Raw genomic sequence first — 19,811 nt, forward strand, 5'->3', positions numbered from 1 at the left:
CCGGGGCCCTGCCTCCGCGGGGTTTCTGCGCCCCGGGTCCGGGAGGATGTGCCCTCTGGCGCCCGGGCAGCGCGCAGCGGCGCTCCCGGAGCCGCGGCGTGGGCCGTGGCAGAGCTGGGTGCCCGCTCCCCTCGCAGCGGCTCCGTGTCTCAAACCCCAACCGGCTGTTGACAGGCTCCTTGTGAAATGGAGTTTGGCATCCTCGGCGCCGAACCGAGTGGAAGTTTCCATGATGAGGAAGTTCTGTGACACGGGAATTCGGAAAAGGTTGGCAGACACGGGGGTGGTGGGGTGCGGTTTAAAGGGACTGTGGGTCCCCCCTCCCCCCTTTTGCTCCTGCCCGGGAACTGCCGGGTTTGGAAAGGAGAAGAATCCTGAATATTGGCGTGCGCTGTCACCGGTGCCTGGCTACTTGGCGTCTCCCGCCTCCTCTGCGGGTCCGCGGCGATCTCGCCAGGCTCCCGAGTCGCACTTCTTTGCCTCGCTTCTCTTGACGCAGCATCTCTGTCTGAGTGGCCCGAAGTGGGTTCTGATACCAGGAGTTGTGCCAGCTGTGTGACCCCCCTCTGCCCCCCCCCCCAGAAGGACTCATTTGGGGGGAGTATTTTTTACTCCTCGTGGATTTTGTCCTTAGCTGCTGTGGTCACTTTGGAAAAGGATTTCCCAATGACCATTGGAGGGTTATTATTAGTGCTAAGTCTTAAGCCTCTGATTTGTTGGGGAGAGGGAGCATGGGGTGAGTTTTTAGTTGTTAATTTTAAATGTCTAATTTTCCCCAAGTGGGAAACCGTCAAGGGTCTAGAGCATAACAATTTGTAAAGTGAGTCAAAGGAAAGAATTTATCTGCACAGATAAGTTCAGATTCTTCATTCTCCCCCCTCTCCGCACAGAGTTAGGATTCATGAAGATTCAAACAGGACCCCCTAATCAGTAAACAGACAGACATTGAAATAGTCTACCTCTTAGCAGGTTACTGGTCTCAGGTGCTAGTGAGATTGTTTTAAAGACCTGTTTTGAAGTTCAAACACCTAAAGCACAGCAGGAACAGGTGTATTGGGTAATGTAGACCTTGGGCAATATCTTTACATTACTTTGCCTTCTATTACTCGAGTATCCTTATTTATATTGTAAAAATATATAGCATGCATTGGATTACAAAGTAAAACTTGCCTTTTAGTCAAAATATTCCATGATTCATTCTGACTATTCACCGTGACTGCTCCCTCATTCACTTGTTTACCTCTCTTATTCTGAAACAAGTCAGGGGCTAGGAAACATTTTTCTCTTAAAAAACGGTGTTTTGATGAAAAGTATTTTTGAGTAATGGATGTTTTTAGTTTTGGCTAAGTGTTTTAATTGACTCTAACAGAAATTCAATACTAAGTGATTTATTTGGGGTATTATACGGGAAGGCATTGGTGAACAACCATTTATTATTTGTGATTGTTAAATAGATACTATCCGAATTCTATTTTCAGGAATTTCAAAGTTTTGTTATATATTAGAAGGAGGCCCATCTGCTAGTAAATATGATTTGCTTCACTTTTCCAGCAAGTGGAAGTAAATGGTATTGAATATAGCCACAGCACTATGTTTTATGAAGCAATTCCTGTTGGCATTACAATTCAAAGGCATAATTTTATTGACATTGAAATATTTGTTTTATAAAATAACTGACTTTCCAAGAGTAATAAATGTTCCATTTCTCCCCTAGAAATTCTTTGTAGTAAATTCTGCTATTAAAATAAATTTTAATCTACATCTTTGAGAAAAGGTTATTTCTTAAAGTTTCCTTAAGAAAGTTGTGGATTCCTTTCCTTTTCTGTTTCTTTGTTTTGTTCTGTGTATTTGGGTGGGGGGGGGGTGCAATTATTTGAAGCACAGGTGTGTGGAGCCACACATGAGATTGCACATTTCTTTTTTAGTAAGCTCATCTTTGTGATGGAAATCAGAGTAAAGGTGGTTGGTTTGTTTAGCTCCTTTTTGTCATTCTAGTGTAAGATTATGTGTCACCTTCTTAAAAAGCCTTTCCCTGACCACTTGAGTAAAGGCCATCCCTCATTCCTTCCGAGACACTGTTTTTTGTCCCCTCCCCTCCCCCCATCCTTGGTTTTATTTGCAATCTGAACTGTTCATTTCAATTGGTTCTTTTTATTGATTACCTATGTCTAGAATATGAGTCCATGAGAAAAAGTATCTTGACTGCCTCATTCACTCTTGATCCTCCAACATCTTGAACCGTGCTTGGCACACAGTAGGTGCTGAGTAAATCTTTGTTGAATAAAGGAATAGTTGCACCCAAACATTGTGTTCACCAAAACACCTGACTAAGCATCCTAAATGGGTACCAATTGGGTCGGCCAAGATCTGTGCCTGTATATGTGTGTGCCATGTATATATGGGTCAATCTTTGTTTATCTCTCTCTTTTAAGATGAAAGCTAGCCCCATTTAGGTTAGTGATGATACAGTTTTATTTCTGAGAGTTTTTCTTGGGGGCATTTGCCTTGAGTACATGGAATTCCTCAGCAACAGTTTGCCTTACCTAGATCCCTGAAGACTTTGACCTTCAACATGCTGGGTTGCAGCAGAATTTTTATGCATTCCAGCGGTATTGTCAGTGCTAAGAGTGAAATTCCAGGAAATAGACATCACTGGGTGATAGCTATGCCTTCTCACTCAGCAGGTTCTAGCAGTATCTCTAGCTGATCTACAAAAGTGGTGGCTGGGGAAAGGGCAGATGAAACTGTCAGGATCCCACACGAGACAGAAATAGCCCGTGGAAGTAGATTGGAATGGACCTGGTGGTTACTCTGTACCCTCTCCCTTTGCCCCCTTTGCCCACTTCCATAAGCAGATTTTGAACCAGGTGATTATAGGAAATATTGCATTATCTGAGTTTGCAGGTTGACTGAGCTGTGGTACCCAAGGGGTTATCTTCAAATTAGCTAGTCGTGGGAACTTTTTTGACAATTGAGATTAAAAGGAAGTTACAATAAATGATTATGGAAATTTGTTTTTCTTGATAGAGTATCAACTCTCAGAAACGTGTCTGAGTAAATGTAAAAGGTCTACAAAATGATGAAACTGGTAAAAAATGGTAGGGGACAAAAGATAAACTGAGATCTTAAGTGCTTATTGCTTTTGAGTATTTAATTTAGCCCTGAGCTTCTCAGTAGCCAAGTTCAGAGAGAGAGAAAAAAAAGAGAACTGGAGTACGCATTAAAGTTATAAGGATATCTCAGATAACATGGGCAGAGTGCTTCTATAGTGCCTGACTACTAGTATATACTCCTATGAAATATCAAATCATATAATGGCCAATACTTGAACTTCAGTTCTCCAGAAAATGAAGTAAAGATTGTATATGATCACGTTTTGCACCAACCCTAGAGAGAAAAGACATGCAGAAAGCAGAATGATGTAAAGTAACCCAGTGGGAGTTTATCTTTGGAGATAAGCTAAGCCATGGTCCAGCAGTGGAGATCCTGAAGATTGTCCCCAAGGCAGAAATAGAGCTCAGAAAACCTAGAGGAATGAATGGTTGACATGTTCTTTAGGCTGACTTTCTCAAATATCCAGTGTCACGGCCAAGCTTTTCACTAAAGCAATCTGAGAGGACAGGACAGCAAGGTACTTGAAAATGACACTATGACCACAACCTCTCTGAACAGATGGCCTTGGTGCTTCGTGTTTTACTCTGTCTAGCTCCTGTCTCCCTGTACAGCAGCTTGTTTTTGGTGTCCATTTCTGTCTCCCCACGGAAATTGTGATGAGGGGCTATGAGTCCCGGCACCTAGCAAAGTGTTTCACACATGACCCAGGGAAACACTTGTTCAAAGAATCAATCTAGGAGGAGAAGGGGTGGTGCCTCTCTTTCTCTTCTGATTTTGAAATTCAGTGTCATCTTCTAACTTGATTTTGCCCAAAATGAATGTTTGCTGCCTAGATTGCATCATATCCCAGCTATTTTGCTTCAAGGGCTTAGTCTAGTGTCTGAGGTGGTTGAGTAATGGGCGGCAAGTTAACTCCTCGCTTTACTTAAAGTCATTTTGATTACTGGATTTGATTCCTCATTCAGCCTACACAAATCTGTGTGCCTACTATGTGCCTGGCCTTGCTAGTCATTTTGTAGCTCAGCATCGAGCCCAGTGACCTTCGAGGCAATGTGCATATATTAATACAAAGTGATTCTGAAATGGTCTACACTGTGATAGAATGGATCTGCTTATTGGGATCTCTTATATGGCCCCCTAGATGAAATAAAGTTATTTTGGTCTGAGGAAGTGATTGTTTATAGTTTCAGTAGCCCCTGTGTATTAGTGTAAATTGCAGTGGGATTTGCCCTGGATTCTCTTGGTATCCACATGGTGTGGGGATTAAATATGTTTAGGCCACTAAGTCTCTGATTAAGGATATTCACTCTCCACTTTAAGTTCCCTAACTTATTAGTCAAGTAACATTTAAGTAAGTACGGGGGTTGGGGGGGGGGGGGGGGAACTATCCAAATCACTGAGTCACAAGTAGTGTATTTCCATACCCTCCTCTAAGGAATCTGGCCAACTGACAGCTAGAATAGTGATCTAGGTCCAATGCTAATGTTGGTTTGTCCATACTGCCCTAATTTCAAGGGACTTTGGAGACTTTATGGACTGGCAGCTCTTGTGCAGCACTATTTTTATTGACCAAGAAACTGAGCTCCATTGTGAATTTGGATAATTTTTCCAAATGGCAACTCTGGAGAGTCTGGAATTAGGACCCAGAACCTTGACTCTCTGTCCCAGGAAGCAGAGTATAGCCTTTACACTGTACAGACAGACACATATATACATATAACATATACAATCATATGTATATTATGATATATGTATATGCTAATAATACGTAATGTGCATATAACATTATAATAATATAACAGTATTTATAATTACATATACATGTATGTACTTGCTCAGATGGGGCACACATAGCAGTTAGGAAAGGATTGATCTGAATTAAGTTATTCATTCAACTTCCTCGTCCCAAAAGACAGCCTTTAAGGATTATGGCTCCTCTTTTGTGATCAGGAATTTAGAGATTTATTCAGAAAGTCATGAGTGATAAGCTGATTAAAGTAAAAGCTTGGACAAAGGAATGCACATTAACAGCAGGTATGCCTTCTTAATTTGGGAAACATACTTGTGTGACTCCTCTGGTGGCTCAGGAATGTTTGAGATGAGACGAGTGAAAAGATAGTCATGGTTTTAGTGGCATAATGTATGGTTATGACGTTCAGGAACCCATTGAGTATGCTGATTCTTGTGGCAGATATTGTTCTATACTTCTCAGGATGGCTCAAATATACATTTCCTCTATTTTTGTTTCTCTTAGAATACTGTTTTCCCAGATTTCAATAATGGTTGCACAGAATGGGTGCTCAAAAAAAAATGATAACAATCATGCCATTCCTGGGTTTGGGTCAGTTTTTCATATTTCTCTTCCACAAGCTTAAAAGTCTCGCCTACTTGCACGTCCATACATGCAGACTCTGCCTCTGTGACAGGTGTGTGCCATGTTCTCACAGAGAGTGAAAAAGGTACTGCGTGTCTCTGGGCTTTGGCTGTGGTTCCCATGTCCAGCTTCCAAATCACAGGGACAATTCCATAGTCACGCTGGTGTCCCATGCCACAAAGGTTGTCATCACTTTTAGTCCTTTATAATCCTGAGTATTGTGGCAGATCCTCATCGTATTTTACTTTTTACTTATTTTACTACTTACTTATGATACCCTGTGGCCAATTATATTTGAGAAATCCCGAGTTTAAGTACATAGTGTGGGAGTTTTCAGAGCCTATTTTTGTTCTAGAGTGTGTTATAAATATCCAAGATGGAAAGTAGGTAGCAAAATATTTATTTGTGGCCCTAGCCAGGTGGCTCAGTTGGTTGGAGCATTGTCCTGTATACCAACAGTTTGCAAGTTCAGTCCTCACTTGGGGCTCGTATAGGAGGCAACCGATTGGCATATCTCTCACATTGATGTTTCTCAGTGTGTGTCTCTCTTCCCATCTTCCCTCCTCTTTCTCTCAAATCTCTCTCTCTCTCTCTCTCTCTCTCTCTCTCTCTCTCTCTCCTCTCTCTCTCATGAAAACACATCCTTGGGTGAAGATTAAACTGATTAAATAAATAAAAAATAAAAAGTTAAAAAAAACTTGGTGTGTGTGTTTGCATGCATGTACATGTGTGGGTCTCTCTTTGTGTGTGTGTAAAGCTAAAGTTTAATACAAGAGGTTGTAAGGAATAGTCTATAGTGTTACACTTTAAAAACTAGTCTCATTTGTTTTCACCTCTGACTACCTTTCAGAATAAGTGATAACTCAAAGGGGCAGTTTCTAGTCCCAAAGCAGAAGATTTTTTTGCTTTTTCCACAAAAAAAACAACAACCTGTCAATTTGTATACAACACTGATTAATGCTGCCATTGTTGAAGTGTTTGGGGGACGATGTAAAAATAATGCCAAATTTTGGTTATTTTTAATCTCCTATATAATAAAAGGCTGATATGCAAATTGTCCCCTCAACTGGGAGTTCCACCAGAGGGTGGGCCAGATTGGGGCGGGCCTGTGCACAAATTCTTTATATTATATTAGTATATTATAATCATAAAACATATCTTTTCTTGACTTTGTTTTTGATGTTAAGAGGTATTCATTTACATAAGCCAGAAAATGGTCAATTTCTGTTATATGTGTTTTTATTTACTTTTTTGAATTTCACCTAAGCTTCACTGTAATTTCTACTCCACTTCCACCATCTGGAGATCTAGAATAGTGGGCTTATATTTGAATGGTAGCTACAATAGAGGAAAATAGCAGATTGTATATAGTCTTGTATTATTTGTCCTTTATTTTTTAAAAAGAAACCAGGAGAACCTTATCTTAAAAAAAGCCTTTTTAAAAACAATTTAACTGTTGATGGTCTATGCAGTGATGAACATCTCAATTTATTCTGAAAGCGATTTGAAAATTATCTTGTCCCTCTGAGGCCTCTTGGAAAAAAAATTAAATTGGCTTTTTAATTTGATCTCATGTTCTATAGGTTTGTAAATGTAAGGTATTGCTAAGGTGAAGGCAGCATCTAGACAGGGGTGGGCAAACTTTTTGACTTGAGGGCCACAATGGGTTCTTAAACTGGACCAGAGGGCCGGAACAAAAGCATGGATGGAGTGTTTGTGTGAACTAATATAAATTCAAAGTAAACATCATTACATAAAAGGGTACGGTCTTTTTTTTTCAATAGTTTTATTCATTTCAAACGGGCCAGATCCGCCCCGCGTGCCATAGTTTGCCCACGGCTGTATTGTACTCTATATGCATTCATTTACTGTTAATTAAGAATATGTGATCAGATTTACCTTTATTGAAGTTGCCACAAAAACTGAGCCTTCAAACCTTTTTCTTCTTCTGAAGTTTGTCTATCCATCTATTGCTCCCTCCAACCTTCTTCCCATCCTTCAATTCATCCATCCATTTATCATTTATCTATCCATCCATGCATCGTATGTGCATCAGGCATCTACTGGATGCCAAGCTCTAGGGTAGGTGCCCTGGTATCCTGGGACAATGTACAGGAATTGATTTAGTGTAGGACAGTGTTTCTCAGCCTCTGAAATATTGGCATTTGAGCCAAATAATTATTTGCAGTGGAGGGCTGTCCTGTGTTGTGTAGGATGTTTAGTATCATCACTGGCTTCTATCCAGTAGATGCCAGTTGCTGCCCCACACTCCAGTTGCAACATTCAAAAATGTCTCCAGATACTGCTAAATGTCTCATAGGAAACAAATTCACCCCCATTGAAATCCACTGGGTGTAGAGTTAAGGACCAGGACTGTGGAGTGGGAATGTGTGGGTTCATATTCTGGCTTCACCTGGCTTTATTGTATGTGCTCAGTTTCCTCATCTATAAAATGCGAAGGGTAAATGAAATCATGTAGCACTTGACCCACAGTTAAGTATCCCCAAACATTAGCTATTTCTACTGGTGGTAGAATTAATACTTCAACAAGCAATTACAATATTGATACGTTCTATGATGGAGTAAGTACAATGTGCAGTGAGAACCAATAGTTGGGAATGGGGAGAGTTCTAGGCAGTAAGAACACCATATATAAGTGTACAAAGTGGGATTAAAGTATGAAGTGTCTGGGAATAGCAAGGACCCCAAGAATTGCAAGGAGCCCAAGTGTCTGACTAATGTGAAAAGGACAATAAATGAGGGTATTAGACCTGGTAGGAGTCACATGATGAAGACTTTCCAGACCACAATAAGGAAGATGGACTTTGTCTTGATAACATGAAGAGACCGAGTGTTCAGGAAATCAGATTTTTATTTTAGAAGAGTTCTTTGGGACAGGTCTTGTGTGGGAGAGAAACTGGAAATGATGAGACCCTTAGAATAATCCATTGAGAGATGATGGCTGCTGGAACTGAAGCAGTTAAATGTTGTTGTAAAGTCTTTGGGAACAGATTTCACTTTCTCCAAGATGTGGCAAAATTTTTCTAATTTAACCCTAATAATCTTAGCAAGCAAGGTCTGCACTTAGGGAGCATATTTTACTTTCTCCAAGATGTGGCAAATTTTTTCTAATCTAATTCTAATAATGAATCTTCTTAGCAAGGCAGATCTGCACTTAGGGAGATTTCAAGTTTAATTTGAAAGAAGATTGCATGATAGATCCTCTTTAAAATGTTTCAAGTGAAGCTTAAAGACCATCTCACAGCCTATTTGTAGCTGAATATTACTCAAGGGTTCTCTGCTATTGTGTGTACATGCCTACAGTTTCTGTGTCAGATGGAAATATATTCTACATGACTACATTGAATTAACATTGTGATGTTGAGATTATTTAGTATTTCGTTGATTTTCAGACTGATAGGAATTTTATTTCTTTAATGATCAAAATTAGAGATGGTGGAGAATGAGGGAATGAATGAATGAGAGTGATGTGGAAATACTACCAACTTAAGGATAAAAATATTTTGGACAAGTTTCTTGACTTATCTGAGTTTTAATTTCCTTAGTTATAAAATGATAGGAGTTTACAAGTTAGATAATCTCAAAGTAATCCTTAGCCTAGGAGTTGGCAAACATTTTCTAAAAATAGTATATAAAATAAATATTTTCAGCTTTTCAGTCTTTGTTGTGGATACTCAACTCTGTTGTCGTAGTACAAAAACAGCCATAGATAATATGTAAACAGACCTGCATGGCTGTGAACCAATAAAACTTTATTTACAAAAAAGCAGATGGTGGGTTGCACTTTAGTAACCCCTGCTAGCCCAGCAGGAAGCCAATAGAAATGTACTGCAAACCACATATATAGTTTAAAATCTTCTAGTAGCCACATTTTAAATAAGTAAAAAGCAACTAGTGAGTATAATTAAAATATTTTATCTCCCCCAATATATTCAAAATATTAATATGTAATCAATAGAAAAGTATTAATGAGATATTTATTTTTTGGATTAAATCTTAACTATCAGGTGCGTATTTTATATTTGCAGCATATCTTAACTTCAACTATCCACCTTTCAAGTGTTCAACAGCCATTTGTAGCTGCTAGTAATTGGGACAACCCAACTTTAGCCTTAAAAACCTATAATTCCAACAAATTCATGCAAAAATAACTTAAATGCATTATTTCAAGTAATTGCAACACTTTCTTTTTTTGCCACATATATTGGTTAAAAAACACACTATCCATTGAAATAAAATTAAAAATGCACAGTAGCTCACGACTAGAAGTTTATTTTTTACTCATGTGAAGTTGAAAATTGCTGTTTCTGCTGATTGTTGCCTGTGCTCCACAGTGGTTCAGGGTTAGTCTCGATTCCTTTGGTCGTGGGCTCCTCCATCTCTAGCTCATGGCTTCCAAGGTCATGTGTTCATTGCATCAGACCACTGAGAGGGGAGTGGGCGTGGAGAAGCTCACTGGCTTCCTAACTACCTTGGCTTGGAAGTGACACAAACTCATTTTGCTCAAATTCCACTGATGAGAAGGAATCACATGTCCCCAGAAAAATAAAGCAGAGTGAGTAAGATAGTCCCTCCTGAGCAGTTGCTTTCTAGTTGCTTTCTCTATACTATAGGATGGGGAGCAAGGATTGTTTGATGAACTACGTTGGCCACACTGTGCTACTCTGTTTTTTTAATTCTTATGTAGATTTCATCACATTACTGTCTTGTTGTTTTTTAAGGCAAGGGATGGAAATATCTTTATAGTAATGAGGTAATCCAGTTCTATTTTTTGGTGCAGTACCACCCTCCTATCTGACCTAATTCTGTTTCCTGATTTCCTTCTCACTCTTAGGGGGCTGTCTTCAGTCTTGCTGGCCCTGGCTTTTCCTTTTAGTCTTTGACCATCATTTTGATTTTTTTGGTAGATCAGTGTTGGCCCTGATGTACACATAGTATTGGGAGTTTGTGATTGACCCTGGCACATCATTAATGTGCTCATTTATTTTGAAGGGAAATAAAATTTAAAGTAGAGTTGTTAGGGAGCAGAGGCGAGAGCTGAGTCTTGGTGTGTTGACAGAGAGATATTGAAGCCATTTTCCTGGAATCATTTTACAGAGCTTTAGACTGTTTAAATAAATGACTCATTACATAATGTCTTGACTAAAAATACCAGTTTTTCTCATATTTACCCTACTTATCATTGCTTACTACAATGGGAAACCCTCCCTTTTTTAGTCAAAAGGATGTTTTTGTTTGTTTCCCTTCCCAAATTATCAACATGCTTTATCAAATATTCAACCAGGTCTATAGAAGTAGCTCCCATGAAGGAAATTTAAGAGGGGCATGAATTATAAATGTGAGGTAAGTGAAAAGAACAAAGAAACTTCTTCCTTCTAACTATCCACATTTTATCTTTCTGAAAACCTTACCATTTAATTATTATTAAAATGCCTTATTCTTAAGAAGTAAGGAAGTGCAAAGGGCACATGCCTTTTGGATTATCAAGAAATAACACTAACCAATGATAAGTATTATTTTGAGGACACATAAAAGAAAAAATATTTGTGTGCCTTTATATTAGCGTAGGTAGGTCTGTCTTCAACTCTACAAGTCTATTTTTGTAAAATAGTTTGCAATATTTTGAAAATTAACATTTGCCATATTAAGAAATGAATCCTGACATATGCCTCTCAGGTACAGAATTTAGCTAATTCTTAATCCTATATAATAAAAAGCTAATATGCAAATTGTCCCCTCGACCCGGAGTTCGACTGGGAGTTCAACCAGAAGGGCAGGGCCAGCCAGCCAACTGCCCACGGCCCCTCCCCTTGGCCAGCGCCGCCCCTGATTGCCCCTGCTCATGAAAGAATTCGTGCACCGGGCCTCTAGTATTCACTAATAGATGAGAAATAATTCTCTTAATAACCCCCAACTTGTTACTGGCTCATCACTAGGGTCTCTGGGCTCAGGGTAACCCACAGTATAAACACCAGTAATGTCCTATTTAAAAGTCTTCTCAAGGAGCAGTGATTGGCCAAGTGTGTTATAGCCAACCCTCAGGGCTTATAGAAAATGAGAATAATAGATGTTCAGTTACCTGCCCAGGATTCTGGCCTCTTGAATGCAAACTTAGCTCTCTCACTTATATTGAATATGGGGCTTAAGCTGCCTACCTTACTTCTTTTTTATATATACATATAAACCCGGGACCCTTCAGTCCGCAGGCCGACGCTCCATCCACTGAGCCAAACCGGCTTTGGCCTTACTTCTTTTTTTATAGCAGCTACTCCCCTCCCTTGTTCTTCAGCCATCCAAATTCAAACTCTGTCCTTTAAAATCCAATAGATATTTTCCTTTGCTTCTGTTTCAACCTAGCATCCCAATATCCTTCATTCAAGGAGCTCCAGATATCCTTCTGTAATTAATGAGGATTGAGATCCAAATTCTCTCTGCTTCTGCTTGACTGAAACATGCCACTTCAGTGACGTTTCCTTTACCATCTTGTCCAAAGGTTACATGGTTAGTCATTTATTATATATATTCTTCACCATTCACTGACCAAGCCTCATATTTGTCAATGAGATGGATATTTCTTTACTAGATTTGAAGTTCCAAGAGGGCAGGGACTGTGTGTTAAACAAGTTCAGTGGAGTCTAGAAGCGCAGAGTCCAGCAGTAGGTGCTGAGTAATACTTTCCTGCTGTAGGCTGTCTTCATTTAATTAGGATGAGTCTAATTTTAAAATGAACAACCGTGTGTCCTCAGATGAACCAGAATATACACTTACAAGGCCCTGCTGTCCTGCATTATAAATAAGGGAATAGGTTGTCCAACAGAAAAGCAATGCTGTTCTTTTCCCTTTTAAAAAAATTAAAAAAAAAAGCTATCCACACTTAAGAACTGAGGTAGAAGATCTTCCCATCTCCTCAACTAAGTTGGCAAGAAATCAGGGCCCCAAAGAGGATGTTCTCTGTAAAGATGAAACCCAACAAAAAATCTATGATCTGAGAAGAGTGGCTTCTGAGGATTTGTAAAGAAAGATTCTTAAGAATAGCTTAGTGTCGCCCTAACTGGTTTGGCTCAGTGGATAGAGCGTTGGCCTATGGACTCCAGGGTTCCAGGTTCGATTCCAGTCAAGGGCATGTACCTTGGTTGCGGGCACATCCCCAGTAGGGGGTGTGCAACAGGCAGCTGATTGATGTTTCTAACTCTCTCTCCCTCTCCCCTCCTCTCTGTAAAAAAATCAATAAAATACATTTTTTAAAAAAGAACGGCTTACTGTAAATAGACCCCCAAGGTAGGTGGTCTGACTTCTCAACTTGCATGACCACAAGGACTTCCTTAGGTGATGGGTTCAAGTTTCTGCAGGACAACATTCTGAGACGATTTGGAAAAGGTCAAGCTACATCAGTTTTTAAATGTTCCTTTTGCTCATGTGAGAGCCTATTGGACACATTGCTGCTGTGACATCTGTCACAACTCTTAGCTTTTTTGTGGACTTTGTGTTTTGTTTTTAATTTTTAGTGTCTCAGAATTTCCATTACATGGAACACGAGTGTTTTAACATCACCCGGAGGGGGGTTACAATTCATTTCTCTTTATCTAAGCAGTATTTTGAAACAACTTTTATTTTTATTATTTTATGGTTTTAAGTCCCCACTGGTGATTCGTCCAAGTTTCATTTGAACCAAGGCAGCCATTCCTCCTCACTTTGGTCTCTTTCCAGCACTAGAGTAAGACCCCTTCTTGGAGCCAAGGCTATTCCTTAGATGAGTTCGAGCAAAAGTTTGAACTTTAGTGGCATTTGAGACTGATAGGCATTATTTCCTGCCATTTTTGAGGAAAAGATGTGGTTTTGCTTCTTCAGTCAATGGAAGAGAAAGAAATATACCAGAGGATATGTTTCTGATGGTCTGAGAGAAGTGGGACTCAGAGGGACCTAACGATTCTGAGCTCAGGCCTCGAAAATGAGAACATCAGCCCCTCTGAGAAAGGGATACTGTGGACCCAGAGAAACCTTACATCAGAGGAACCTGAGGATCCAGTGCCTGCCAGCTCGGTATCCCTTCAAAAGACGTATCATTAGACTTTGGGTTCCCCAGAAGCAGACCCTGAGGTGAAAATTTAAATGCAAGTTATTTTAGGGAGGGAGTGAAGAAAACACCAATAGATGAGTGGGAAAGGGAGCCAGGGCAGGAACAGCCGCCCGAAAGGGAATGTTATCAAACCAGTTACCACTGTGGGCACCTGGATCTTAGTCACATTGGGGAATTCTGGGAGACAATGGGGAGCAGGTGCCTCATAGGTACCCCACCCAAGAGGCAAGTGAGTGTATATTTATTCACCTGCCAGGGATTAGGTGAGGACTGCCTCCAGAGGCCATTGGTTTCCTGACATTTCAGGACTACCACTTGGGCAGCCAAGAGCACACCTCCAGGCAAAGGAATGCAGTTTTGGTCAGTTGGAAGATAAGCTGGGGGCACTGAAGTGGAGCCCATGGGGATAGGGTGAAGGCACCAGCAGCATCTACTATGTGAGCCTTTCTTGTCATTGGTGTATGACCATGCAGCTTAGGTGTAACCCCCATTTAGACCTAAGAAACCTAACCCTGACAATAGATGTTAATACTACAGATACTCATTGAGAATCACTGTTTTGCTTTGTACTTGTGTTTGGTTCTCACAAGGTACAGGCTGCCTTTAGCTGGAATGGTGGAACTGACCCCACTAATGATTGGTATAGGATCAACTAGAAAGCAAACCATTGAAATAGGAGGCATGGCCAAATCATCTACCTGCTTCCTCTGCCCCATCATCTCTTTGCAACACTGCCTTCATTCTCTCTAAGACTTTGCTCTAACCCACAATCATGAGGTTATTATATTCTCCAAGTCAGATTCCTGAACAAATAAAATGTCAAAATAGCACATCTGAATGTTAAAATTATTTCAATTACAATTTCAGAAAGTAGTGCTCTGTCAGAGAACATTTTGCAATCTTAAAAAAGACAGCTTTAAAGAAAAGCTCATCTTAAACCAGGAGAATATAAAACAAACAAATAAAACTGTAGGCTGGCCAAAGGACATGCTTACCGGTTTCAGAGTCCTTGAAAAGAAATTCCCCAGGTTATGGGAGATACAGGCTGTCCCAAAAAGTGACGCTGCAGTTTTAAGATTTTATATTTTCACAAGCATAAATGCTAAACACTTAAAAAATTATTTTGAAGCTTAATCATTTACATTTCTTCAATACTCACTTAGCTTTGCAGATTTGGAAAAGAAAAATTTTCATTTCAATATTTTGTTTCAGCCTCTGATCGAAGATGGTAACCATTAAGACAAGACATTAACATGAAACATTTACTTTTCCAAATCCGGAAAGCTGAATGAGCGTTGAAGAAATGCAGATAATGTAACTTTCAAAGGCGTTCTTGTCTAAGTGTGTGGCATTAATCCTCCCAAAGATACTAAACACCCTGTCGAAGGAAAGAAAACCATGTCACTCTTCAAGCGCGGGTCTGTGTGCGGAGACCTTGCCGAGTCAGATTTCACCACGTGTGGGAAAGAACTAGTCCTCGGGGGTGAAACCCAGGCGCTTTGTGAAGGAGGGTGCCAATGCCAGGAGGAGACACGGTTACAGGGAAGTGCTTTCAGTCTCGCAGGCAGGATCTGTGCCAGACAATGACTTGTCTTTGAAAGTGCCTTTGCCCGGCTCACGGCAGCTGGGCCCACCGAAGGGCCCTTTCTGAGCTTCCCAACTGTCCTCTCGGGCTCCTTCGGAAGGAATTTCCCCCCAGATGCGTGGGGCCTCTGGTTCTGATGGAATGATTGCTTCCTGGCGTGTTGACTTAGATGCCAGTGAGTTATTTAAAGTGATATTTTATGAAACATGACTTCAAGTATGTTTTTTAGGGAACAGTGAACATGTTTATTTTCTTCTGAAATAAGTAGTATCAACTATATAGAATTTTAGTTTTATTAAAATTCTAAAAAATGATGGTGTCCATATTCTTTAAGAATGCTGTGTTTTTGGGAGAATTGTAAATGCTATAAAAGGTGAGAAAACTAGTGTTCCCTCTCAGGTGAAGTGTTAAATTATGTGGTTTTGCTCACTCTGTCTTTAATTATCCTGTTTTCTTGTTCCAAAACTAATCTGTTTGCTAGTACACAGCCCTTGAGTGTGTGTGTGTGTGCGTGTATGTGTGTATATGTTCAAATTACATAATTTGAGTGTATACGAATATATAATTTGAATATATGTTGACTATGTGTTAAGTATATATATATAGTCTGAGAGCAATATGAGAAAGGATATTGGAGATATTATAAGTGGTAGTAGATTATAACAATTTCTTACATTTATTTCTAAATGGAATAAGCTACAATTTCTCAATATTGTGCTTTGATTTTTCATAAGTTATTTTTTATTTTACCAAATAAAACATTAATTTCAATAATATTAAGTTGTAGTTACTCATATTCATATTTGCCATAATCTATTTTAGCTTCTCTTTTTTTTTTGCTTGTTGGAAAAAAAAATCCTAACTTTGTATTTCAGACTCCTGCTTCCTGTTGCATGATGGCTACAGTTGTATAAAGTAGCACTGTTACCCACAAGACTAATGAGAACATGACACATTTGAGATCCATGCCAAATAGAACATTTTGTTTTTAGAACATTAGCTATAGAAAAAACCACATGTTAGTATCGTAGATTTCCTTTGTGATTTATCATAGATGTTATGTTCTTTCAATTAAAAGTGCAGTTCATTGTAGGCAGTCATTCTTCTATCTACAGCATCTTGGACAGATTTCATATACACACTTTTAAAATTAGTAAGAAAAGGAAATGTTTTAATGTGCACCAATCTGATATGAGTTCACACAGTCAAATCAACGGTGCCCATCTGTCAATGTTTGGAGCTTGAACATCTCCTTATACCTCCAGTTCCATAGTTACCTATGCATAGCATGCATTGTTTGCAACAGTCTTCTGATGCATAAAAAAAACTGAATTTTTTTTAAAATGATGTATCAGAGACAGAGTCCTTGCTGGAAGTATTGCATATTTGGATTATGGTAGCTTTTTTTATTTTCCACATAAGAAACCTAACCCTGACAGTAGATGTTAATACTACAGATTCTGGTATAGTATTACTTTCACAAAGACTAGGATAGAAAATAGTTTTGTGCCAACTCACATAGGTTTTGGCAGCTGATGTACTTGAGAAGTATTGTGAGGCCGGATATAGGACTTAGCGGCGAAGAGAGTTGTGATTGGATAGTATTTTTCCGCTATGAAATAACTGAGCATGATAGCCAGAGTATCATGTCTGGTCTTATCCTGTGTCCACACTCATTGAGGATTAAATCTTCAAGTTATCTCCTCATGTTGCTTTGGCATTAGTTTTGTGCTTTTGAAGGGGTACTGTACATATCCTGAAGACTTGTTCATTTTCTACTCAATAGTAAATCAGAATATTCATTTGGAAATCAAAGATACTATGTAAGAGTATCTTCTGATTGGAAACTTTAGTGTAATATCACATAAAGTACACAGTAAGCTTTTTTTATTGTCTCTGGTTTCTGAGTCCTGATACTCTATGTATAAATATATCATTCGTAATACTTTAAAAATTGACATCAAAACAGGTGTAACTTTTTGAAGAAAATGCTAGGTTCTTAAAATAAAATTGATGCTAATATTTTCTGTTATATTTTAAAATGGCAAAATTGTGTTTATTTGTGCATTTTATCATTTGGACTTTTGCTCTACTTTATTTATCAATTACAATACTCATCGTATCAGGAGGGTTTGGCCAGCCCATTGACATTGAGAACAGGAAGGAAATAGTATATGAGAAGATAAGGCAGGTGGGGAATCATAGGCAAGCTCATATTTTGTCTGCAAAGAAAGATAGAAAAATTTGGCAAAGAGGCCACAAAAGTGCAAAGCTGCTGTTTGAAGTTCCGCAGAGCCTGTGTTGCTTACTTCACCAAGTACAACTGAGTCTTCCGTCAATCAATTTGGTTGGACTCTTTTGAAATGTGCCTGTGAGAAGACCTGAGTAATGTTCCCTTCCACTATTACTCAACTGTCTGCCAGACCTGGAAGCACATAATTGCTTACATTACGTTAAGTGACTTCAAGGTCCTCAGGAATTAGGGACGTGAGGAAAGCAATCTTTTGTACAGTTGCTTTTGGCACTCCTTCCATAGACGGATGAATCACCCTTAAACAAGCCCAGGACTTGACTTCATGAAGATTGGCAGAGAGAACAGTAGGAGACAATTGGCTTTATGTTCTAGCTAGCCTTTTGCAAAGTTGACTTTTCTTTGTAGGGGCTATTCGTCTTCAGGACAAAATGCATTATGGCCAGATGTGTCTACATACTTGAGGGGATTCTTCTAGAAGGGTACCGAAGTGCTAGATCCCTGTAGATGTTTCAAGATGTTATCATTCTGGTAGCTGGAATATGGGCTGTTTTGACCGTCAATAGCTAAGTTTAGTATTCTCTGGTTTAAAGGGTAAGTTAAGAGGGTCAAGGTCTCAGAAATCATCCGAACATCTTGATTTGTCCTATCACATTCAACCACAATAGTATAATAACATGGCAGGTGAATTATTAAGGCATACCTGAATATAAATATGGGTGTCCCCACTAATATAAATATGGCTGATATGATATTAAGAAAAAATTACTTCTCCGGCTTTTAATTTCCAATTCTGTAAAAAAAAATGGCTTAAAAATTGCCTGCGGTAAAGAGTGGGATTAAGAAGTTCTTAGTGTAAAAGTAAAAGGAACTAGTCTAAGCAGGGCTACACCTTTAGTCTGCCTGGCTTCCAGGCCATTTTCTCCTGGATGGGGGAGAAGGAAGAGTAGGAAAAAGGTAGAAGAATGCCAATAGCTGCTCTGCTCATAAGGAAAGCAAGTCTCTCATGGTGTCCACCTGGATAAGATGGAAATTTGCAGGCTGATAATAGGAAATTTCACATGTTGAACAGTCATATGCACAGCATGTTTTCATTAAATAATATCAGGCTTGCCGAAACCGGTTTGGCTCAGTGGATATAGAGCGTCGGCCTGCGGACTGAAAGCTCCCAGGCTTCATTCCGGTCAAGGGCATGTACCTGGGTTGCGGGCACATCCCCACTGGGAGATGTGCAGGAGGCAGCTGATCGATGTTTCTCTCTCATCGATGTTTCTGGCTCTCTATCTCTCTCCCTTCCTCTCTGTGAAAAATCAATAAAATATATTAAAAAAATAATATCAGGCTGGTGGAGGAGGATCTGCCAAGGGCCTCTGGCCTTATGCCCCAACTCTATGTGGGTGTTGTAGGTGCCACCATAAAAGCATGAGTGACATACAAATGTTCAGGGGTCACAAAGCTGGAGGGGAGAGCCAATATGCTAAACAAAGAGCTTGGACTTAGCTTTTGAGAGGCTGGAACAGTAAGTTCAAATCAAGAAAGCCTAGAAGAGGATTTAAAACCACAGTATTACATTAGATACACATTGGGGGTGCAAATCCTAGGAGACCACCGATCATCAATTTAGTATGAGCTGGTAAGCAATGCAGTGCCTCAACCCTCACAGTGGCCGTAAGTTCCATTAAAACAATAGTTCCCAAACTTGAACTGTGTCATAATCACATGGAAGGCTTGTTAAAATACAGATTGTGCCCGGCTGGCATGGCTCAGTGGTTGAGCATTGACCTATGAACCAAGAGGTCATGATTCAATTCCCAACCAAAACACATGCCCAGGTTGTGGGTTCGATCTCCTGTGGGGGGTGTGCAGGTGGCAGCTGATCGAGGATTCTCTTTCATCATGGATGTTTCTATCTCTCCCTCTCCCTTCCTCTCTGAAATCAATAAAACAATACCAAATAAATAAATAAATACATACATACATACATACAACTGGAGAATTTACATCCTGAACCAGTTTTCAGGTGATGCTGATGGCCCTGGCCTGAGCACCCTGCATGGAAACGACTGCATTGAAAGTACAAGTTTTACTCACATCTAAAGAGATTACTGTCGTCTCCTGAATTGTTGAAGCAATTTGGGGTCCCACTCTTTCAGTGAGAAGGAAGCTAGAAGGATGGGAAGAATTCTGGCAACTGGGTAATGTTAAGGAGTATTGAGAAAAGAAGAGATTATGGGGAAGAGAGACACTTCAGAGAAGTAGTAGCTTCCTTCAAACACTTGAGAAATCAAAATGTGGAAGAGTCTTTGTTAAGAGTGTATACATTGGAACCAGATAAACTTGGATTTGATTCATCCTTTTATGTATTTAACAAATACTTCTGTGGTACCAG

At 39.6% G+C, this 19,811-nt stretch overlaps 1 protein-coding gene across 2 annotated transcripts in view; it reads left to right on the top strand.

Moving 5' to 3' along the window:
* THRB (thyroid hormone receptor, beta) overlaps positions 1-19,811 on the top strand; it is a 287,111-nt gene that overhangs the window by 753 nt on the left and 266,547 nt on the right. Inside the window, exon 1 of one of the 2 annotated variants that reach the window (XM_015570920.1) lies at positions 44-267. The exons of the other annotated variant lie outside the window; for it this stretch is intronic. The gene's annotated coding sequence lies outside the window, so the exon portion shown is untranslated. Of the gene's footprint in view, positions 1-43; positions 268-19,811 lie in introns of those variants that run through there. 2 annotated transcript variants of the gene reach the window in all.

Source organism: Myotis davidii, unplaced genomic scaffold, assembly GCF_000327345.1.
Source record: "Myotis davidii unplaced genomic scaffold, ASM32734v1 scaffold192, whole genome shotgun sequence".
Classification (NCBI taxonomy): domain Eukaryota; kingdom Metazoa; phylum Chordata; class Mammalia; order Chiroptera; family Vespertilionidae; genus Myotis; species Myotis davidii.